Source organism: Notolabrus celidotus, chromosome 13, assembly GCF_009762535.1.
Source record: "Notolabrus celidotus isolate fNotCel1 chromosome 13, fNotCel1.pri, whole genome shotgun sequence".
Lineage (NCBI taxonomy): Eukaryota > Metazoa > Chordata > Actinopteri > Labriformes > Labridae > Notolabrus > Notolabrus celidotus.
Window position 1 is genome coordinate 937,318 of NC_048284.1, and position 25,637 is coordinate 962,954.

At 39.9% G+C, this 25,637-nt stretch overlaps 1 long non-coding RNA gene across 1 annotated transcript; it reads left to right on the forward strand.

The window, feature by feature from the left end:
- The first annotated feature begins 5,439 nt into the window (after positions 1–5,439).
- LOC117824684 lies at positions 5,440–25,172 on the forward strand. Its single transcript, XR_004633629.1, has 3 exons — positions 5,440–5,679; positions 7,472–7,588; positions 24,657–25,172. It is a non-coding gene; the product is annotated as an uncharacterized LOC117824684 (long non-coding RNA).
- The last annotated feature ends 465 nt before the right edge of the window (positions 25,173–25,637 follow it).

Consider the following 25,637-nt stretch of genomic DNA (forward strand, 5'->3'; position numbering starts at 1 on the left):
GACTTCAAGACTCTTTGTGTTAAAACTTGAGGACTTTTCTCCTCATCTCAGAGTACTTGCAGCTCATGTTTTGCAGGATGCAATCATGTTATCCGCCATGTTTGAATGTGTAAGGTAAGGTAAGATAAGGTAAGATAAGATAAGATAAGATACTTGGCAGGACTGACCCCGTCTGCTGAAAACTGTATCCTAGCTCACGTGCTGTTTCCCCCTGGAGTTTCACATTGAGTTTGGACCAGCATGTAAATGGTCTGGTTATCTCTTCATTTCTCCTTTTAAGAAATGTTGCAAAGCTAAGGCCCGTTGTGTGCAAAGTTGAGCTTGAGATGATTGTTCATGCTTTTGTTTCATCTCGTTTAGATTACTGTAATTTTTGTTCAGTTGTCTCAGCAGCACGTCTTTGAACCGCCTACAAGTGGTCCAAAAACGCTGCAGCTAAGCTCCTCACAGAATCCTCCAGAAGGTCCCATGTCACACCCATACTTAATAATAATAATAATAATAATAATAATACATTTTATTTATAAGAGCGCTTTAAAAGGTTCTCCAAGCGCTTTACAGTAAAATACAATTATACAATAGGAAAGCAAAAGGAAAACAGTGCAAAAAAAGCAAAGAAAAGCAAGGCAGCAAAATAAAACAAAACAAGAAAAAAATCAATCAATTCTAGTTTAAAAGCCTTTGTAAAAAGGTGTGTTTTGAGTCCGGATTTGAATTTGGTGAGTGAGGGAGAGAATCTGAGGTGTTGGGGGAGAGAGTTCCAGAGGGTGGGGGCAGCGACAGAGAAGGCCCTGTCCCCCCAGGTTCGGTGCTTGGGTTTGGTGAGAGGGGTGAGGAGGTTGGCGTTGGTGGAGCGGAGGTTGCGGGAGGGATTATATGGCTGCAGAAGGTCGGTGAGGTAGGAGGGAGCGAGGTTATGGAGGGCTTTATAGGTGATGAGTAGGATCTTGTACTGTATTCTGAAGGGGATGGGAAGCCAATGGAGGTTCTGGAGGACTGGGGTGATGTGGTCTCTGGAGCGGGTATGAATGAGGAGGCGTGCAGCTGAGTTTTGTATGTATTGTAATTTGTTGAGGAGGGTGTTGGGTGAACCGTAGAGGATGCTATTGCAGTAATCGAGTCTTGAGGTGATGAAGGCGTGGATGAGAGTTTCAGCTGCTGTGAAGGAAAGGGAGGGGCGGAGACGGGCGATGTTTTTGAGGTGGAAGAAAGCCGTTTTTGAAATATTGTTAATGTGTTGTTGAAAGTTAAGTGACTGATCAAAAATGATACCAAGGTTACGGATGTGGGTGGATGCTGAAACAGTGGATTTATCAATAGTGAGAGAGAAGTCTGGGCAGGTGGAAGTGAGGGATTTTGGGCCTATGATGAGAATTTCGGATTTATTACAATTGAGTTTGAGAAAGTTTGAGGTCTTTGCATTGGCTCCCCATTAAGTTCTGAATCCAGTTTAAAACTCTTGTGACGGTGTATAAAGCAGCACCTGGTCAGGCTCCAGCATATATCTATTGTTATTCCGACAAATTAATACTGTGCATACTTATGATCCAGCATTTATGAACTATGCCAGATCCATGCAGTTAGCTGGCTAACCTGAGCATTCTTGCCTTCTAACATTCCCACTGCAAAATATTATCTGAATGCAAAAGTGAGTTGGATGCCGACAAATTACTTCAAACAGCTCTTCAGAAACAGATGGGTAACATCACGGATCCTACGTCCATATTTCATACAGTCTATGAGATGACCTCACTGGTGCATCGCTGCCTTGATCTGATTGGTTGCAGGTCTGTCTAATTGCTTCTCTGATTCACCTCCACCCTTCCCCAGATAATTCCATCGACTTCCTGGTGGCGGTCTGTGCGATCTCGTCAGTTATTTTCCCTGTGTGGTTGTAATCTGTTTTCTCTTCAAGCAAATACTTGTTGTCTTTCCAAACTGTCATCATGTCAGTAAAAACAAAGGAACCTGCAGAGACTCAAACAGACGTGTTTGATATTCAGTGAAGCATATTGTGCAGAGAAACAGGAAAGGACAGTTAATGTCGAGTCTCCAGTAAAAGTAAATCAATCTTGAGCTTCTGTCACAAACCTGCAGAGAGAAACCTTTGACTTCCTGAAATCAAACAGAATAAAGGATCCCAGCCTCATTATAACGCTGCAGCCTGAGCCCTGCACTCAGACACAGAGCTTCACTGAAGAGGGGATTCAAACACAGCGCTCACGCCTCAGATAGAAACCCCTTCATTTGTCCTTTTCCTGTTTGATAACACAAGCTGAGCTCGTGATAAACACCACACACGCTGAGCTGCGTCTCGATCCCCTCGTGTACACTCAGAGGTTTAATTATCCAGGTAATTGTGTAATTTTCCCTCCAGGATTGATAAGTTCATTACATGCTCAATTACACTTTCAGAAAAGACAGCAGTGAAGACTGAATCATGATGAATGTGAAAGTCTGAGGTCGGCATATTTCACTGTTGAGAAATCAATGTACAATCAAGTCTTTACCAAACTGCTGATCCAAAGTTACATCAAAAAACACAAACCAGATCCTCTCTGAATCTGAGGAAGTGTTTCTGCTTTCATCCAGAGACAGCAACACTCCAGAAAATAATACAATGGTAATATTAATTCAAGAATATCTTCAGTTAGCTCACAACAGTCACTTTTTTATCAGTCTTTCCTGATTTTATCTGATATTTATTTATTTTTTACTCTCTCTTAAATGTTTTAAAAATATATTTTAAAGGGAGTGTAATTCCTTTATAGTTATTTTAAAATAATTTTATGTCTTTTTAAAAGATTTTCTATTTTAGGATCTTGTCTCATGTGATTTTATGACATGATTGTTTTATTTTGCTGCCCATGTAAAGCAATTTAACCTGTTTTTAAAAAAGTACTCTAAAATAAAAAAGTTATTATTATTATCATTACTTTTAATTTTTTTATTATTGTTATTGTTAAAGGGGACATATCACGCTTTTTTCATCAATATATATTGGTCTAAGAGGTCCCCAAAACATGTCTTTAAAGTTTAAGCTCAAAAAAACACTTTGAAATCAGATTTTGGTCTGCCTGAAAAGTCCTCTTCTTCATTCCTCATCAGAACACTCTGTTTTCTCTCTGACCACGCCCCCTCAGGAAGTGGATGTGCCTCGGCTCTCCAGCACGTTGATCTAATGTTTACATGTTGGCTGAATATACACGGCTGCTCAGAGACCCGCGTTACTTCAACCCTCTGAATCTGATCCAGAATCTGATCCTGACGGAGAGGCGCCTGCAGCAGGACCTTTCTGAACCATTGGTCACAGATTTAGTGTTTCTTGTTGTTTTATTTATCAGTATGTCGACGTGTGTCTTGGTACACAGCTACCAACATGTAGCTATGTGGCTATGCTAACTAGCGCTAGCACTTATCCATGATAAATAAAAATCATCCACTAGATCTTCAAATCTGCAGACGTGGGGAGTCAAACCGACCTCTACCAGAAAGGCAGCAGGACCTTTTATGAAGGATTGGTCCTAGATTCTGTGTTTCTTGTTGTTTTATTTGTCAGTATGTCGACGTGTGTCTTGGTACACAGCTACAGCTACAGCTATGAACATATAGCTATGTGGCTATGCTAATTAGCGCTAGCACTTATCCATGACAAATAAAAATCATCCACTAGATCTTCAAATCTGCAGACGTGGGGAGTAAAACCGACCTCTGTGTTTATTAAGACAGCCTACAACTAGCATGCCTCCCTCCTAAGCTCCTTGTTAGCACACATGTGTGCAGGGAATGAAAAACGGAGGAGGGGTTGAGTTGTATTTTATACAGTCTATGGGCTGAACAAGCTCCGAGCTCTGACTTCCTGTTACAGACCGGATGGCGTTGTGACGTATGAAAAACACTGAAAACTGAAACGGCTGGTTTCAGCACACATTTACAGAAAGGTGGAGAAATCAGAACAGGGGCAGAATGGATTCTTTTCATTCTCGGGGGGTTTGTAGACATGCCAGGGACACAGATTTCAGGTAGAGAACCATTAAAAAGTAAATTTTGCATGATATGTCACCTTTAATATAACTAATATAATTACTATGTATTATTATTACTATTATCAGTACTTTAATGATAATTCAGATTATGCATTATTCTTATTATTTCTATTCTTATTATTAATTTGTATTGATTATTTATGTATTATTATAATAATAATAATTATGATTATTACTCACGGTATTGATGCTTCTCGTTCAGACGGTCCTCCTCTTCTCCCTCCTCATTCTCTCCGTCGTCCTCCATGACGGTCATCAGTGTGTCTTCAGCCCTCAGCCGCCTGTAATTGTTATTGAAAGGGACACGATCAATAATCAAGTGTTGGCTTTAACACAAAGATTCTACAGTTTTAAGTTACCTTGAGAGAAAACGCTTGAGATGCTTGTTTGGATTACACCTTTTATTCATCCAACTGTGCAATATTCTGCTGCTGCTCTCTCTGTTTTTAAATTAAAGAGCTAGAACTTTTTAATCTAGCTTTTAATTTGGAGATCTATATTTAATTTTTGTAACAATACATTTTATTTTTTCCCTTAGGTGTGTTCCTTCATTAAACATTTTCTTACTGTCTTAATTGTATTTTGTTTTAAATAATTTAATCATCTTTCTTGTCTTAGTCTTTTCCTCTTTATTGATCGCTGTAACTTTGTCTGTTAATTGGACCCTGTGCTCGTATGCATTAAAGGTTCAAGACAAGTAAAGCTGGAATGGATTGGATTATTTGATGCACTTGATCATATTCCTTCATTTTTTCTACTTCTCTCTATAAGTCATATATTTACATATTTCTTTCTCATATTTCTCCATTAACCTGCCTCATCTAGTTTACTGTTTTTATCTGCTTTTTCTTTTTTCTGCATTTTTGTTGTAAGGCACTTTGTGACTTTGTTTCCATATAAATCAATTACTTGAATAATAATAATAATAATAATAATAATAATAATAATAATAATAATAATAATAACAAACAGTGCTGGAAAAATGCTATATAAATCAAGTTTATTATTATTATTAATAAAATAAAATACACTATTTAAAGAGCACTTTTCTTAACAAAGTAACATTTTTAACCAAAAATATAAAAGCAGATAAAAACAGTAACCTATTATAGACTAACACACAACCCAAAAAAAAAGTCATTTATAATAAAAATAAGAGATATATAAAGAGCAGAAGTAAAAACTAACAAATATGATCATGTGTGTTAAATAATCCAATCTAATCCAGCTCTACTGGTATTTTACCTTTCATGCATACAAGCATAAATAATAATAATAATAATAATAATAATAATAATAATAATAATAATAATAATAATAGATAGATAGATATGTACTGTACAAAACCTAGGTTTGTTTAATCCTAATTATCTTTAACCACTAACACCTGTAGAGGGATCAAGCAGCCAGCAGGTGTGCACCTGTCAGTCAGCTCCACCTGTCAGTCTTATTTAAGGTGTAAACTTATAAAATAGAAGCAGACAGATTTATAATCCCCACAGATTAAAGAGGACTGACCTGTTTCACCTTCTCAGGGAGTTTCTGGAAGTTTCTCCTGTTTGTGGATTTATCAGTTTCACTCAGAGAGGATGGAGATCAGCTTTCACCTTCATGTTGTCCTGAGAGCCACACGGTGAGTCAGAGTTCACTCTTTAACAGCTTCATTAACTCTAACAGTGAGTAACTGATTTATATGTTTTATTTTAGTGTTTAAATATTAAATAATAAGGTGTTTTATCTGATGGTTTCCGGTTCTCCTGCTCTGATTATTCACCATGACGTGACGTCAGATAACGGCTAGCTAAACTTAACCGAAGTTAACGTTAGCTTACTTTAAAACACGAATTTATTTACTTTAAAGCCTTTTTATGAGCTTAAATATTAGAAAACGAGGATATAACACTCTCCACTAAACAATTCAACACAAGAAGTGGAGTGGAGTGAAGAATTCAGGGTTTAAAGGTCAGCGGAAGTGTCGACGATCAACCGTTAGCTTGATTAAGAGCGCTAGCTGACTCGGAGAGGTTCGGGCAGACTCGGAGCTGTTCGGGTTAAATCGGAACTGTTCGGGCAGACTCGGCGCTGTTCGGGTTAAATCGGAGCTGTTCGTGCTGACTCGTTTTTGGTCTGTTTTTTAGAGTTTTATCAGAATCAGCTTTATTGGCAAACACACAAGGAATTTGTCTGTGGTAAAATGTGCTCTCTTTGTACAAAGGCATAAGAATAAGACCTAAAAATAAAAAATATAAATATAAATATAATAACATCAACTATAAACACAAAAGAATAACAAATAGGCATCACTAATATGATAATAGTGCAGTGGTGAGTAGTGCAAAGATGCTGACATGAATGTGAGGTAGTTTTATAATAAAAAAGTATATGTAGGTGATAGTTAAATAATAAAATAAATTAAAATATGTGAATTCTGCTTGGAGAATTGTTACATTATAGTGACAACATGCAGATAAATGAACTGTTTGTAAGGAAAATAACACATGACGTTCACTAAAATAATTAATAGGATTAATTTCATTCTATATAAAATAATTGCATGTATATAAGCCATCTGTGAAAGGGATTAACAGTCTATTATTTTACTAAACGTGGAGAGGCATCCTTCAGTTTTTATGCACCAAATATCTGGAACAAATTACCAGAGAACTGCAAGTCTGCTGTAACTCTCAGCTCCTTTAAATCAAAGCTGAAGACTTTTCTGTTTGCTGCTGCTTTTAATTAAATCAAATACTTAATTAATTATTTATTTATTTATTTCTTAAACTGTAACTTTTTATTCTTGACAATTTGATATGTTTTTACGATTTTTAATGATTATTTTTAATTTCATTTAAATGTTTTTTTAATGTTCAGCTGATTTTTAACTGTATTGATCATTTTATGTAAAGCACTTTGAATTGCCTTGTAGCTGAAAAGCGCTTTATAAATAAATTTGCCTTGCCTTGCCTTACTTTAAGGTCTGGGTGCAAAGATGAGATGTACTTCCTGATACTGATAAATAATTACCTGGGATTTTATATATATTTTTTATACAAATAGTTAGGCTCAGTGCTGCAAATATATCACTGTATATGATTCATTTTGTCATCAATAAGTTGTGTAGTGGTATAAATGTCAGGGGTGAGATCTAAAGGTGCCAGAAAATACTCATAAAAAGTTTATTTTTTCATTCAGTTTTGAAAACACACACTTCAGTTTCAGCTATCATTTAAAAAGCCATGTTTTTAACAATCCAGTCTCTGTAACACCTTACTCTGCAGCTTCATTATTGAACTTTCTGTGTGCATGTTGGCCTTTTTGTCTGGACATTTTCTGATCATCATTCCTTCAGAAACACCTTCCTCTTGTTGTCACACTTTAGAGAGCTAAGTTGATGTGTTTTTTAACATTTATAATTTCACCCTCAGAAATTCCTTCAGGACGATCAGCGCGGTGATAACCACGAGGGGAAGAGGAGCCTGTCTGACATCATTTCACTGGAGATAGAGAGTCAGTCCGAGCACATCTTTGGCCTCATTAAACCGGTAATCTGTAAAAGTCAGAGCACATTTATCACACTTATCAAACTACTAAAACAGACTCAATCCAGTCTCAGTGAAAATGGACTCATTAGCGGGTCTGTGGGGGTCGTAGGTGGGTGTAATTGTGCTCGTTGATAAAGTGGCTGAGACAGAGATTTCCCTGTTCGGCTATTCTTCATTTCAGACTGAGTTTATCGCTGAGTGCCGGGACAGTCAGCTGTACTTCTTCAACTTTTCTTCCCTTCCTTTGGGTTAAAGTAAAATAAAAAAACCTGGTGCATCTCTAGTTTCCTGTTTAGAGACGATATCTGAAAGACCAAGTCAAACATCTGCAAGAAATCAATATTTCAAACACCAAAAAGTGTATTTACAACTAGTAAATACTGCTTACAGTAATCTTTGGTCACCCTTATTTTCTTTGTCCTGGCTGAAAACGAAAGGTCTTCAGACTCAGAGTTAGAGCCAGGGCGTAAAATTAACTTTTTACCTCATCTGCCAACGGCTAGTGACCTCCAAAAATGTACAGAATAAAAAAAATCCTGCCTTATTTGATTTAAAATAATTACCATACCTTTTTATTATGAAATCCAACTTAAGCATCACTTAAAGAATACAGTTCTGTACAGATAAACTTAGATTATTGCTATTTTATTAGGTTATACTTCATTTCAAGGTGACTGCTGCATCATCATGTATTAGAAATATTCAGAAGTGCAACCTCTTACATTGACTGAGTGAGGTCTGTCTCACAGCTTTAACAGGAACGTCTTTAACTTGATCGTCTCCTCTTTGTTTGTCCTTTTGTTTGTGGCGGCTTCACGCCGGGAATGTGTCGCCACATCTTTCAACAACTGTGCTTCCTGCCGTGCTTCTTCAAGCAAAGGGAACGAATGGGACTCCAGTAGCTGACGTCACGCCGTTCCAGACGTACCAAATCACAGCACAAGTACAGCGCGCCTCAAGGTTCAAAATAGCCTGACGTCAGAAATGGGCGAAAGTATGAAAACAAAACCTCACATGCAATATAACATTTTCCATCAGCCACTGGCCGGTGTGTGTTTTTGTTTTAAGATAAGATAAGATCAGATCCTCCTTTATTCGTCCCACAACGGGGAAATTCATGGAGTTCCAGCAGCAAACAAGAAGGTGTACAGAACAAGAATTTAACAAGAATATATATAGGAAAGAAATGTTCATCAGAGACGACAGCTTGGTCATAATCCTCCTGTCAGCCACCACCTCCACAGGGTCCAGGACTGAGCTGGTCTTCTTCACCAGTTAGTTCAGTCTGGCTCTCCTGTATCCTGTCCGCCCACCGCAGGTGAAATCCTTCACATGTGGCGTTGGTGTCCGGTGTTAGCTCTGTTAGCATGATGCTACTCTGGTGCTGGGTTAGCTGGTCCACCTTATCGTAGATAGATCTTACAGTCCCCATAACGATGGGTGGAAGGACAGGTCCATGTGGTCTTTTCTTAGCTTGCACCTCAGTACCAGCACGTCGTCCTCGCCTCCTTCTCCTCAGCTCACACACTTCACACGCCAAACTAATTTTTTACCCGCCATTGGCGCTTGGCAGGTGTTCATTTTACGCCCTGGTTAGAGCTCTTATAAACTCTCTGAAAGCTTTATTTATTTTTATAGCGGTGAAGCTTAAACTGCAGCCGGTCTCTGTGTTATTGAATATCTATAAAAGTGCAGGATGAGGAGAAGCGGGGTGGTGGATGGGATACCTGAGGGACCTGATGGACCTGCAGAATTGGGGTCTCCTCTGTTGTTGATGTTGTACTTCCCTTGCATCATTTGCAGCATCGTGCAGGTTGAATAGAAAACATAAATGAGCACGGCTTTCAAATCTTCCATAGCCATGTTAATGGAGGACAGACTGCAGACTGCTTGGAGGACTCGCCCTCCAAATATTAAAGCCGAGGCGGTAAGACGTTTAAACGATGACACATCTCTCTTTGTGACCGGTACAGCTTGATGGCGGCCGAACAATGGACACATTCATTAGATACGTGACGTGTACTCAGTCAGAAACACTGCGGCGTCCTCTTCATTTCAGACTCAGTGATTGATTTCATTTGTACAAATGCTGATTTATTTTGTATGCCTGATAACTCTCGTCTCTCTTCAGACTCGTCAGATGTGACAGATGCTGTGGTGTCAGAGTTGTAGAGATGAGTTTGGTTTGCAGATGACGGCTCGTGCTCTCTCCTGGTTGTACACTAGTTTGCCGTCTCTGGAATAATCGTATAAATAAAGGACGTTGGGGTTAAAAGACTCGGAGGCAGAGTGAGCGGTGTCAGCCTCAGCACACAGTCTGCAGACACAGACGCTCAGCTCTGTGTTTACGCTCTCTGCAGAGGTCAGTGTGGTCTGAGCTCCTGACTCTGAGTGTGCAAATATGACCTGCATGAATTATTGTTTACTTAATCCATACAGTGTGTGTGAGCTGTAGATGATGTGCATCTGCAGGTTTATAGGATCAGGTGAGTCTGTCTGGTGGGAGCTGAAGTGTGAGATGTCACGTCTTCACATGAGAGCTGTTTAGATAAAGAATCCTTGTTACATTTGCAGAGTCACAACTTTTTTAATGAGGTTATAACATGTTTAAAGAAGTAGATTATTTCCTGTGAACATCAGTTTCTCTCAGATAAAGCAGGAGATGTTTTCCTTCTGATCATGAGTGTTTCATGACCTCTGATTTGGACACGCCGTGGTACAAATGTCCGTTTGCAGCTCAGAGTCAGTCAAGATCAAATGAATCTGTGACTTTTCAGATGTGAAAGTTTTACATCTTAATATTTTTTATCCATTAATGAAAAGGAAAACATCAACTGGGAACAAAGACTGAAGGGAAATAAGATTTCTAATAAGAGCAGTACAAATGACAAACAGCGAGACATGAAAATCACAATAGCTTGGTTTAAAGGAAAACAGAAAACAAAGGAAATGGGTAAAATATTAAAAGACTGGAACATAAAAAAGGAAGATGGTGATCAAAAAAAAAATACTTACAAATATAATAAAATTAAAACAGTAAAATAAATGAAGGTAGAAAGCAAAATTTAAAACCAGTGGAAGTTAAAGAAACATCTGATTAAAAACTATTAATTAATAAATAAGAAAAATAAATGTTAATTAGCTTTTTACTGTTGTTTGAAAACAACAGTATTTGAATATCAGCAGCAGTATCAGCTTTATAACAATAATAATAATAATAAACTTTATTAATATTTCATTTTTCAAAACAGGGTTACAAAGTGTTTTACAAAAAAGAAACTAAAAGACAATAAATGTGAGGAATAAAAATAAAAGGAAATAAAACAATGTTGGAAGAATAAAAACAACAAAAGATAAAATATTAAAACAATAGAAAATCAGAAATATCAAATTAAAAAAATATATAAAATAAAATTATATTATTATCATAGCTTTAAGATTAAAGTCTTTAAATCCTTAAAAAAAAAACTCCTGTAAATATTAAATAAAAACCGACTTTCCTGAAAAGATGCTTCATGTATTTATCTTAAATTCAAAGACAGGTTTTTTTTTTTTTCTCACTGTAAAATGAAGAATAGTGAAAAATCGTCACACGTCTGAATTCCTCCTCTTGGGCTGTAGAAGTATTTATCATTTTAAACCAAATTAATATTGTGTTTCATTTAAACATCAAAAGCTTTAAATAATTTAAATTTCACAAGAAAAATAGTTAAATTCTAAAAATTAGATTAGAGGTCGACCACGACTGTGTTTTTTCACATTTGATGAAGGTAAATAATAAAATATATTCATTGAGATACAATAAAAAAATAACAAACAAGAAACAATTCATTTAAAATTCTATTACTGAGTCTGTTACATTTAAAGGTGACATATCATGCAAAATTGACTTTTTAATGGTTCTTTACCTGAAATCTGTGTCCCTGTCTACAAACCCCCCGAGAATGAAAAAAATCCATTCTGCCCCTGTTCTGATTTCTCCACCTTTCTGTAAATGTGTGCTGAAACCAGCCGTTTCAGTTTTCAGTGTTTTTGTTACGTAACAACAATATCCGGTCTGTCACGGAGTCAGAGCTCGGAGCTTGTTCAGCCCATAGACTGTATAAAATACAACTCAACCCCTCCTCCGTTTTTCATTCCCTGCACACATGTGTGCTAACAAGGAGCTTAGGAGGGAGGCATGCTAGTTGTAGGCTGTCTTAATAAACACAAAGGTCGCTTTGACTCCCCACGTCTGCAGATTTGAAGATCTAGTGGATGATTTTTATTTGTCATGGATAAGTGCTAGCGCTAATTAGCATAGCCACATAGCTATATGTTCATAGCTGTAGCTGTAGCTGTAGCTGTAGCTGTATACCAAGACACACGTCGACATACTGACAAATAAAACAACAAGAAACACTAAATCTGGGACCAATCCTTCATAAAAGGTCCCGCTGCCTTTCTGGCAGAGGTCGGTTTTACTCCCACGTCTGCAGATTTGAAGATCTAGTGGATGATTTTTATTTATCATGGATAAGTGCTAGCGCTAGTTAGCATAGCCACATAGCTACATGTTCGTAGCTGTGTACCAAGACACACGTCGACATGCTGACAAATAAAACAACAAGAAACACTAAATCTGTGACCAATGGTTCAGAAAGGTCCTGCTGCAGGCGCCTCTCCGTCAGGATCAGATTCAGAGGGTTGAAGTAACGCGGGTCTGTGAGCAGCCGTGTATATTCAGCCAACATGTAAACATTAGATCAACGTGCTGGAGAGCCGAGGCACATCCACTTCCTGAGGGGGCGTGGTCAGAGAGAAAACAGAGTGTTCTGATGAGGAATGAAGAAGAGGACTTTTCAGGCATGCCAAAATCTGATTTCAAAGTGTTTTTTTGAGCATAAACTTTAAAGACATGTTTTGGGGACCTCTTAGACCAATATATGTTGATGAAAAAAGCGTGATATGTCCTCTTTAAATGCTGTTAATTTCAGAACATGACTGATATGATGTACAGAAGGATTCAGTTTAATATTGCTCCTGACATAAATAACAGGATTTATATGAAACACTCTCCAGGGACTGTTTGAGATTTGATCTGCTGTCATTCAAGACGGAAAACTTCATTATTTAGAAATGACAAAAGTGACTTGATCATCTTTAATTTCCTCCGAGGTTATTTTCATTAATGGTCCTCGTGAGTGCAGACATCAGCTGGGACCAATTATATCTTACAGTAACATTCATCTCCACGATTAATCGCTGCATCTTTGATTGAAACCGAGAATTGAAGCGGGACTTCAGAGGTCTGACAGTTCGTCTCATGTTTAACACAGCAGCAGAGGAAATGTTAGCGCCTCCTGTAACAGCTGATCCCCCTGAAGTGCTCCGGTACAAACCCAGAGGCCTCCAGCTGCCGGGTCCTCAGACCTGAGTTTAACTCGTATAAAGATGACATATAAACACGTCACAGGAGAACAGGAATCCTCTCTTCCTGTTTCAGACTCTGTGACCTTGTTCAGGAGAATCACAGAGGACTCCATCTTCATCACCATGACAGTTTTAAAAGTGGGAGCCTCTATTTATCAAAATGATATCATTTGAACATTAATGGTTACGATCAGACTCATGATTCATTCAAAAGCAGAACGATTCAGTTCAAAGCAAATTGATAACGTGAATCCGTCCCCTTCAGGCTCTGATCAGAAAGGGGAATTTGTCTCATCACCTGTGTTGTTGTCAGAGGGAACGTCTGCGGGGGTGACGGGAGGATTATTTATAGCGGTGAAAGGTTAAACAGAGAGGCTTGACGGACTAAATTAACGGGATTATCCCTCATTCTCGTCTGGATTTCAACAAAGTCGGATTCTGTGGGAGAAAAGCCTTCATAGTGGTGACACCTGAGGACACGGCTGTCATCCCTCAAAGCAGAATAATACCTCGTTTCTTAAAGTGGGAATATAAAAGGTTACAGGTTTAATATTAAATCTGCTCTAATAGGTACAATCTCAGAAAGCAGTATCAGGGATTACAATACTAAATTACACATTTGATTAAAAAGCTTCTAACCACGGAGAGATCCCTGCACATGTTGACCGAGTGTTAAATCAAATGTCAAACTTCAGAAGTCTGAGCTCACAGAGTTTATTCAGAAAGAATTCAATATTTAAATACAATTTAATTTAACTGCAGATGGATCTAAGTGTGAAGAGGAGAGCTATCATCACTGAAGCTTTGATTCACCAAATATTTCTCCTGTTAACAGACTTTACAGGACATTACTAAGATAATAACAAACAATGATGTGGAGATAATTTAGAAAGTAATCAGTTGGTAATTAGATTTATAGGATTGTATTTTTGGGTTTATTTAATAAAAGCATTCAGATATTTAACATGTCATCTAAAGTTAAAGGATTCTTTGTTCTAATAACTTTGAATTACTGAAAACAGAGCGCTCATATTTTGGCCAGTTGGTATAAACACAGCTCACTGATAAAGTGTCTTGTTGGTTGGGTGGTTATTATTATTGGTTCTTATTTACATGTTATGTTTGAAGTTGAAAGTTGTTGCCCCCAGGGCCTTCAAAAATAACACAGAAGAAGAAGAAACATACTTTATTAATCCCCAGGGGGGATTAATTTTTTCCACTGGTGTTATTTTTGGTCATGCTTCACACACAGTTTGGTGTATATACATACAATTTTATGCACAAACATGCAGTGGACATGCACGTAGGGAGAGATGTCAGATTGAGGATGCTGCCATCAACTAGCACATCCCGAGCACTTGCTCAAGGGCACCTCGGCAAGTGAACCAGCACCTCTACAGCCACCAGTCCACTTGTCAAACTTCGTCCATGCTGGGACTCAAACCGGGAGACTCTCCGGTTGCTAAGCCAAGCCCCTATGGACTGAGCTACTGCTATTGTAAGCAAGATTCTGTGTAACTATACAGCAAATTTACAGTGAAACTGAGACTCATCAGAAACAGTTTACACAAAACCGTCACTCTGGCTCACGGATCAACTGTCTCTGATCGGTCTCAGAGTGAAGCTTTTGTGTTACTTATTATTGACAGTGAAACTGAGACTCATCAGAAAGAGTTAACCGTAAGCCAAAGTGAAGCTTTTCTATAACTTATTATTAATCAGTCCCTCCAGGATTTCTCGCTTTTTTTTGTGATTGTTGCGTCCCCAGAAAGTCTGATTTTGCGACAGTTGTGATTTTTTTAAAAACTTTTTCCCCCCATAACATCTCAGGGGCCAGTAAATACACTAAATTACAGTCGTTTTTAGAAAACATTCTCTCTGTGAACACTGTGACTGTATTTTGATTCTCTTGATTCACAGTAAAATGCCATGAAAGGACTGTATTGCACATTTACGACGGTCCCTGAATGCGCCTGCAGTGACAGGCGCACTGGACAGTCAGTCAGTTCAGGGCACTCTGAAATGCATCTGCATCTTTGATATCGAGGAGTTGATCCAAACTTACTGAATGTGTCTGATGTTTCACCAAACTGGATTAAATCAAGCTGTAGACGGTAACCACGGCAACAACGTCAAACATCAAACATTAAACAGGCGTCCCCCCCGGTTGTGTCTTTGTCACTAACGCACACCGGGGGGTAAAAATCCTCAATGAAGATGAGACCGATGCATGGAGGTGAGGAGAGCTGGTTCATAAAGCACACCTGCTGCAGGTAGAGACCAAGCTAACACTGAGCCCCTCAGATAAGAACTCTAGCATCTACAAATAACAACGTTGTCATGGTTACTTGACCTGCCTGCTGTCCTCGCTCTTCACCCGTTCTTTGCGATTGCAAAATCACAACTTCCTGGAGGGACTGATTATTAACAGTAAAACTGAGACTCATCAGAAAGCTCTGTGTAACTTACTACCTACAGTGAAACTGAGACCCATCAATAACAGTAGAACCATAAGCCAGAGTGAAGCTTTGTGTAACTCACTATTAACAGCGAAACTGAGACTCATCAAAAACACAATACTGTGAGGTAATGAATATTACCCTTAATAATACTGCTGCTGCTGATGTTGATCCTATGACTATAACTCCTAACACTACATGTGTTGCTTTAGCTGCTGCTGCTGCTGATGTTGATCCAATGACTATAACTCCTAATACTTCATGTGTTGCTTTAGCTGCTGCTGCTGATGTTGATCCTATGACTATAACTCCTAATACTTCATGTGTTGCTTTAGCTGCTGCTGCTGATGTTGATCCTATGACTATAACTCCTAATACTTCATGTGTTGCTTTAGCTGCTGCTGCTGCAGCTGTTCCACTCAGTCAGACAAACAGCAGAGTTGGACCAACAACCAACCACAGGATTAGAGATTAAAAGCAATTTCTAATCTTCTTTTCTAGGCTCTTCAGTTCTATCCAAACTTGTTGAAGTCTGAGCTTCAGCTGACCTACAATAAGTTAATGCCTTCAACTTTCCCCCACTTGTTCACATCGATAAGGTCACTTGTTGATGGTCATCTCGTCTGGAGAGGCTCAGGTAACACCCCCCACCTGTAGAGGCAGACTCAAGAGCAGTGAAGTGGCCACTCTGTGAGTCTGGGAAACAACGGGGGAGGGGAGGGGAGGGGAGGGAGGGAGGGAGGGAGGGGCTGCCTCCCGTGAACAGAGTAAATCCACAGTCTTATTTCTGCTGCAAATCCTCAAAGAGACACAGCACACTGACCCCAGCAGCCTTCATCCACATTTCATCCTCCTCCTCTGGGGCCATGTGGAGAGGTGAGAGAGGGAAGCTTTCTGCAGTAGTTGATGCTCTGGTTCATCCTATGGAAGAGCAGCATGTTCAATTCAGTCTCTTCTTTCAGTCTGTAATCATGGCGGGCAAGACGAAAACACTGAGAGCGCCGGACCTGGTTAGAAACGTTCATCTTGCAGGCCCTGACCCCAAAGTTCCTGGACCTCTGGACAGGGCCTTTTAAAGGGGTAGATTAATTACCCTGGAACTGCATTTGGACCCTGGTTCCTGCTGTCAAAAAGCACCTTTACTTAACCAATGATATTGAAAGTTAGTAACGTCATGCTGATTTTAGATTGGTTATTGATTGGTTAACTTACTTATCTGACTCCTTCCTGGTTGCACGAGTTACAAACATTTAAAAACAGCCAAATATGAATGTCCTGTCTTGTTGCTGATGCTCTGGTTTGCTTTTGTAGCTCATAAAGAGGCATCAATATCAATTCCAGTCTGTTACCATTACCAGATAGAAATCCCTGCACAGGAGCTTTAATGTATTTATTATTCTGTGAATATGAATCTCAGGCTTTAACTCCTGGAGGAATAACGGGACAGAAGATGTTTGCTGCAGAGCTCAAAGAACCTTTTATGGATAAATCCGGGTCTATCGGACGTGCATGAAATGTTAATCATTTAAAGATTCTCCATGTTTGCGTTGTAGAGAAGGAGCTGTGGTTCAATTGAATGAGAAGAAGAGTGTTATCGTCCCTTTGATTCACCAAATTTGATTTCTACTGTAAACACATGTCAAAAATTACATTCAGACACGGACATTACTAAGATAATAACAAATAATGATGCTGAGATCATTTAGAGAGTATTCAGTTGGTAATTTGATTTATAGGGTTGAATTTTTGGGTTTATTTAATAAAAACATTCAGATGTTTAAAGGCCCTGTGAGGAGTTTTGAACTGACTGAGAAACAGACTGAAAATGATACTGATGCCTCTTTATGACCTTCAATAGCAAACAAGTCCATCAGCAGCAACACTGACACCTTCTCTGTTGTAATTTTTAATGCCTGAAACCGCCCTGGGGGGGTAGGTGTCAGACCAGATGATGGACATCTTGCTTCAGAAACAGCCTTTATTTGACTGTTTTCATGGAAAATAATCACACTGCCTTATAAAGTTGACTGTTAAACACAACAGGATGAGGCTTTTGTTGAAAACACTACTTTTGCATGTATAGGACAAGAGATAAGAGGTATCACTTTGTCCACAAGGGGGGCGCCAGAACCGATACGAAACAAAAGTTCCTCACAGCACCTTTAACATGCCATCTAAAGTTGAAGGATTCTTTGTTCTAATAACTTTAAATTACAAACAACACAGCTCTCATATTTTGTCCAGTTGGTATAAAGACAGCTTACTGATAATGTTTCTTGTTGGTTGGGCGGTTAATATTCCTTCTTATTTACATGTTTGTTTGAAATAGTGTGTTGTTGGCCCAGGCGAATTTACAGCAAAACTGAGACCCATCAGAAACAGTTGAACCGTAAGCCACGGTCATTTTTTAATTAGTTTGTTATTGTGAGTGAGTTTATGTTTATATTATTGCATCACATGACCTAACACTTGAGGTTGCATGCAGAGTTTTTCACCAAACTTCAGAGAGCAGCATGTCTGTCAGGGAATGTCCATTCCTACATTGATGGCATCAGCAGCTGCTTTTGGACCATCAAGACAGGAACAGACATTCCCCGACAGATTTCTGCATCTATTTTACAACGTATGCACAATTCAGTGTCTCACCAAACTACTGTGGGGTTATTTAGTGCAAAAAAATAAAAATAAAGATAAGGTACTTATTGTTTCTGAAGGCACCAGAAATAAAACTTAGTTTTTAAGTTTGTTGTGACTGAGCTGCAAGGAGCATCTCAAAGAAATCTCAATGTGTATTTTCAATCTGTGAATTGAACCACAGCTCCTTCTCTACAACGCAACATGAAGAATCTTTAAATGATAAACATTTCGTGCACATCCGATAGACCCGGATTTATCCTTAAAAGGTTCTTTGAGCTCTGCAGCAAACATCTTCTGTCCCGTTATTCCTCCAGGAGTTAAAGCCTGAGATGGCATAAGCTTCAGGACTTATAGGATTTGAAACAAAAGCATGAAAGTACATTCAACAGGGGATTTAAGTATTCATTTATTCCCTCGGATTCAGACCGCAGAGTCAGTTTATGTCAGGACGAGGTCTGCGTTAGAATGCAGCGGGATCGGATCGTATACATTTTTATTATTCTTCAAAAGGAAGAAGATTTAAGAATCAAACTTTAAAGTAGATAAACAACTCAAAGAGGGGGAGTTTATATCCATAAAGTCAGGTAGAGGAAGCAGTGAGTGGATCACCTGTAATCTGAAGGCACGTGTTTCAGAGCAGCAACAGACTGATGTGGAGCTAAAGATGGGACTCTGCTGGATAAGTCCCGCCGTGCAGCTCACAGTCAGCGCTGTACTACCACTGCTGCTGGTTTGAATGGAGCGCCGGGTCACGTTCTCTTCACGCCGCTCGCCCCTCCATCCATCCTGAGACTGAGACTAAGAAAAGAGCAGGGAAACCCCAGTGTTTAGAGTCCTGGGGGGGTGGGAGAGGAGGGGAGGGGGGTGTGTGTGCTTCTCAAACTGGTCACCATGGTTGACAGATGCCCCCAGAAAGCCACTAACAGGATGACGCCAGCACTGCGAGGGCCACGGGGCAAAGACGGATTATGTCTGAGCAGCAGATAAACAGATTATTCCCGAAACGGTGCCTACTTTTTTAACCTCGTCACTCGTGCCACACTTAACAGATCCCAATGTCCCACAATCCCCCCCGGGGGGAAGGACGGGAACGCCTCCCTGCATCAGATGCACATCCTGGACTCTTCATCGGGAGCAGCAAGCTCAGGGCCCTGAATGATCCGAGGTCTGCATGCAAAGTCAACCTGCTGCACCCATGAGCTCCACCTGACCTAGACGCTGCCCCCCCTCCCACCTCCCCTCGCCCTGCTTGCTGGTCTGCCTGAGTGCCGGCCGGCCTGCCTGCTGGATTTATTGATATTTTGGGAACTCTTCCACCACAATGCTTTGGGAATTTGGACTTGTGCTGCTGGTGTGCCTCGCTCCGCAGGCTGCTGGAATTAAAGGTAAGCCTCGTTTTGTTCTCAAAGCCACAATCCTCTGAGCCTTCACACTCTGAGACCTTTACAACCCGGAGAAAAGAAGAGGAGTTTCTACTTTTCCTCTGCAGAAAGAATAAAGTTCTTTATTCTCCTCAACACATTACAGCCGTCAAAGACTGGAGGATTTAAAAACTATCTCTTCATGTTGATCTCAATGCACAGCAAAGCCTATTACCTTTGCATAAGTACCTGGCTGTGAAAGGTGTTGGACCCTGTCACAGTCTCACCTGAGGAGACAGATACACGGAGGCTGCCTGATAAAAGCAAGTTAAGTAAATCGTTGAAGGAAGGAAAGTGAAGTCGGTGTAAAACATGTGCAAACACGTCCACGCTGCAATGAGAACAAAGAAACGGGTAATAGCAGAGTTTAGTAGATTTATAACCAGTGCAGTGACAGCTTGACAATTTGAATTACAGTGCTCTGCAGGCTTATGAGAGGGTGAAGAAGGCTTTAAACACACACACACACACACACACACACAGAGAGAGAGAGAGAGGGGCTTTCAAGCTGAACGATCCCACTGAAGGTTCATAATAAAGCAAACATCACCTTCCCTTCACAACATTCCCTACATTGATCCCTAAAGCATCGATACTCTGAATTACAACACCCACTCTGGGTAATTCTGCTCTAAATATATATATATACGTGTTGGCCGAGTGATCAAACACCTGTGTGAACACTACTGTTGTTTCAGCTTTTATCCGAGCACCCTTCAAGTACAGCGAGTGCTTTTATTTTTAGTGAGCGTGGGCATAAAGGATCGAGAGCGAACCCCAAACCCTGGCAGGACGATATATATCACTAAACAGCACTTATTCCAATCGGCTCACCGCCACAAATACCGGAGACGTAAACGGCTTTATATAGAAAATCAATCTGGATCCATTAGTTTGATGTAGAGATACGCAGAGGCCGTTTCTCCCGCCCCGTCCTGGGCTTGCAGAGGAGGACTGATCTGATCCTGGTTGGTCTAAATAGCAGTAACAGATATTTACTACTCCCCAGTGTGGAGTGGAAATGTGTGAGCATTGTTGTTTGTGAATATATACTCAGAAGGTGTAAGTGAACGCTGCATTCAGACATTTTTAGAGCTTTATTTGCCGTCAGAAGCTTCTGTGTTTGGTGCATACGTTTGAGTTTCACCTCAAACTGATCGTTGTACTTTAAAGTTTGAGATCTTTGAGGTAGTTTAAGCACCAAAGTGTGTTTTGAGAAGGTAAACAAACGATGAGAGCTGAAGACGCTGCTTCATTTAGCTTTTCTGATTTAACTTCTCACAAAATTGAAGAAAGCAGGTGAATCACGGCGTTCAGCGAGGCAATATCATTTCTAAATACAGCTCACATTTAGGGGCCGAGTTGACCCGGGTGCCTTGTGGTTGATGCACTTACTTCCCACAAGTTCCTCATACAACCAAACATTTAAAAAAATGGAACTGTCCCTTTTAAAGTTATTTTTTTTGGCATTTTCACCTTAAGAAAGAAGAAAGATGCACATTGTTAATCCCCATGGGGGACATTCAATTTTTTCCACTGGTGTTATTTTTGTGGTCATGCTACACACACAGTTTGGTATATAAATACAATTTTACAAACATGCACTTAGGGAGAGATGTCAGAGTGAGGATGCTGCCATCAACCAGCACACCCAGAGCAGTTGGGGGTTCAGTGCCTTGCTGAAGGGCACCTCGGCAGTGCCCAGACAAGTGAACTAGCACCTCTCCAGCCACCAGTCCACTTGCCAAACTTCGTCCATACCGGGACTCGAACCGGCGAACAACCGGTTTCCAAGCCAAGTCCCTATGGACTGAGCTACTGGCACCCCCAGGACAGGAAAAGCTAAATGGTCGAGGCTGGAATCGCGCCGGCGGCCTCTGCAACGAGGGCTATAGCCTTTGTATATGGGGCGCTTAGACCGCTAGGCCACCAGCGCCCCAGAAGGTTCCGTGTTTGGTGCATACGTGTTCCTGCAGGGTTTGAATTTTGCCTCAAACTGATAATTACACAATAAAGTTTGATATCTTTGAAGTAGTTGAAGCACCAAAGTGTATTTTCAGAAGGTAAACAAACAATGAGAGCTGAAGACATCCTCTGAAGACGCTCCTTAGTTCAGCTTTCTGATTTAACTTCTAACAAAATTGAAGAAAGCGGGTGAAACTGCGAGGCAATACATTTTCTACATGCAGCTCAGATTTACACCCTGAAAGGGGCCGAGTTGACCCGGATCCCCTGTGGTTGATGCACTGACTTTCAAGTACCTCAAACAACCACACTTCAAAAAACCAGGACAATCTTCAGCTCTGTTTGTTGAAGAGAAACTCGGCTCTCTTTAGGAATCCTCATAATTACACGAAATCAGTTCTTCTTGCAGATTAAAAACAGTAATGCATACGGCAACAACAACAAAATAAAAGAGGGTGTTTCCATTCAGGTGTTCATATCAGACTAACATGTTCGATCAGCTCCCGTCGTGTTGATCTAAACTTTATTGCAGCAGCAGAACATGTTTGTGTTTGGCGTCGAGGCTCTGAACCTCATCACTCCTCACTGATTAATGAGACTCATCTTAAACCCCCTGTAGTCGGAGCCTGCAGGTGGATGCTGGGGAAGATATGGGGCTAAAAGAAGAGACCTTAAATCTTAAATTTCAGGTTAAACAGACCGCCTGATTTGGAGGAAAGGTTTGTTAGTGCAGCTCGAGGTGCCTGCATGAACATTTTGAATATCTAAAAGTGTTTTCCTAAAGACCAAAGCGACCTCGAAATTGAGTTTGCACTTTGGATGTGACCAAAAAAAACAAAGACTGAAGAATAGCATCAAATCTTCACACTGAAGACGTTTGATTCTGCAGATATTAGACTTTCTCACTTTAAGAACGTACAGAAACACATCATGATGGATTCATTGACTTATTGTTGAGTATTTCCTACACTGAGGTGACCCCGTGTTTCTAAAGGTTGTGACTCCTCTGCAGGAAGAGACTGTTCTGTGCAGCAAACAAACCCGGCGCTCCTGCAGAGAGCAGCTCTGAGAATACTCCGAACAGGTTTCTATTAATAAAAAAGTACAGCGAAGAGGAGACGGGAGTCAAGTGAGCTGCCGGTTTGAGTCCCTGAAAGTGAATTTTGAAAAGAGGTCAAAAAGTCTGAAGTGAGAGAACACTTCACTCTAACAGGCGCTTCTTATAGGGAACACACGGACCTTCATATACGCTGCATGGAGACATTTTACTGAATGGAAGGAGCTGCACAGCATCCATCTTTAATTATAATAATAATAATAAGGACACTGATCAGATCTGTCCTCAGAGGATGAATCAAACTACAGCTCAGAGATGCTTTTAGTGTCTGAACCAGGAAGGCCTCTCAGATCCTCCTCCTCTCTTTTAGCTGTTCCTCAGAGGAGAACAGAAACATCTGGTGACGCTGCATTCAGCCATGATGCTCTGAGACGATGAACAGCCTGCCGGAGGATCTGAGAGGAGCTGACTCAGATATTCAGACTTTATTTTATTTGTTTTTTCATTTTTTTATATTTTTGGGCTTTTTGCATTTATTCCACAGGACAGCTGAAGAGAGACAGGAAATGTGGGGAGTAGAGAGCGGGGGAAGACATGCAGGAAATGGTCGACCTCTGGGACGAGGACTGTTGCCTCTGTTTGTGGGACGCTTAGACCGCTAGGCCACCAGTGTCCCAATATTCAGACTTTTAAACGCAAGCTGTAGGGTTTAAACATATTATTTCTTACTTTTTACTGTTATATTGATTTAAATGTTGCTTTATTATTTTACTAATTATTATTTATTTATTTATTTTAATGTATTTACTCAGTTTTATTGATCATTTTAGCCTTAATTTCATTTTAAACTCTTATCCTTACCCTTTTTAAATGTATTCATTTTAATTATTTATTTTCATAATATCAATTTGATGCTTTAACTTATTTTAATTACCCATATTTTTTGTTGTTGGTTGTTGTTTTATTATTTAATTAATTTTTGTATTGTTTTATTTTTATTTATCTACTCAGTTTTATTTAGATTTTTAACCTTAATTTTATTTTCAACTCTTATCCATTTTAAATGTATTTATTTTAATTATCTATATTCTTAATATCAATTCGATGCTTTAACTTATTTTAATGACGCATATTTTATTGTTGTTGTTTTATTATTTTATTCATTTTTATTTATTTATTTTGTTTGATTTATCTCCTCAGTTTTATTTATATTTTTAACCTTAATTTTATTTTTAACTCTTATCCTTACCCTTTTTAAATTTATTTATTTTAACTATTTATATTCTTAATATCAGTTTGATAATTTAACTTATTTTAATTACACATATTTTATAGTTGTTGGTGTGCATTAGTCTCTATTTTAAAATCAATATGTCTTGTCATTATTTTATTTCTGCTTCTTGTTTTCAGTTGCTGTAAAACACTTTGAATTGTATGAAAGGTGTTCTATAAATAAAGCTTGATTGATTGATTAAAGCTCATTACTCTGAAGCAGACGTTCATTAAGAGTTAGTGCAGTGAAGGCGTTTTGGTGAAGGAAGCCTAATGTGAGCACGCTCATTGTTCTTCCGTTCACACTCTGAGAGATGATCTCAGTAGCTGCTCTTTCATTTCTGCAGAGTTTCCGGTTACACTCTGCAGAACTGATGCCGTCCCGTCATCGTGAATCTGCTTATCCTGATTTATCTTCATCGCTCGAGACGTCTTCTAACAGTTAATGAAATGTTTGTGCGTTTAACAGACGCAGCAGCAGCAGGAAACCACCGAGCTGCTGCTGCTGCTGCTGCTGCTGCTGCTGCTGCTGCTGGCTGTTTGTTTTCATGTGTTGAAAAATGTTATCTTCTTTCATTGTGAAGCTTCAAACGTAGATTTCAGAGCGTCTCTGCCCTCTGAATACTTCCTCTGATTGTTTTAAGCTGCTCGCTGCACCAGATGGGAGGGGCTTACCGCCGATAGCATCGTGTCTGCTGTTTGATGTCTTGTGACATTAGCTGATTTTTGCAGCATTTGTAGTAAACATAACCCATCTGTTGCTCTGAATGAATGCCAGGGATTTGGATCTGACCTGGATCCGGTCTGCTCTGAGTCTGACCCTAAATCCTCCCTGTGTGTTACAGATTTCAGCATCAGGCCGGATGTGGGGCTGAAATCCGTGGAGGCCGTGGGATCTGTCCGTTTGGTGGATCTGCTGAAGGCGTCCGCTCTCTCTAAAGGCTCGGGGTTCGAGCTGGAGAGACGTCGATCCAAGAGGTCTGTGTTTCTACACTCTGGAGTCAGAATCTGCCCCCAAGAGACCCTCAACGAAATCCTCGCCAGCCACCGAGCCTACTACCAGCTCAGAGGTACTCCCTCCTCCTCTACATTCACACAGAGTAACTCGAGGACACGTCAGAGTTTCCTCAGACTCTCCTCCTTCACTCTCACTCCGAAGTTTAACAGAAAACAAACATTATTAAACTCCAGCGTTCCAGAGAACAAATCAGCTTTAATGGCTTGATTTCCAGCTCCGCAGCGAGCAGATGTCCCTTCCTTTTCGTCCGCTAGATTAAACCCAATTTGATGGTATTGTTGGTAATCAAGCTGCAAGCAGCGACCATCCTGTAAACTTTTTATGGCGGTGCATTCAAGGACATCCCGACACCAAAACTCCTGCAGCAGCCGGAGGAGAGAAGAGATAACCTGAAAGTTAAGAGCTGCAAAACAAGACTCATTCAATTCACTTTGTTCTATTATTAACAAAGACCCAACATCAAGACCGGATCAGATCCAGTCCCCTCTTCCAGACAGGACTCAGTCTGATCTCATCTTAATCCACCATGAGCAGAGCACTTTGCAGCATTTAGCAAGTTACAGTGGCAAGGACAAACTTCCTTTAACAGGCAGAAACCTCCAGCAGGACCAGACTCATGTTAGACACACATCTGCTGAGACCGTGTTGGAGAGAGGGATAGAGGGAGATGAAGAGAGAGAGAGATGATAGTGGGGAGACGGATAGTAGTAGTTGTAGCAGCTGGAGTCTGGACCACGTCCACAGCAGCAGAGATCCAGAGGAACCTACGAGACAAGGGAGCTCAGGGGACTCCAGAAAGGTCTAAGAA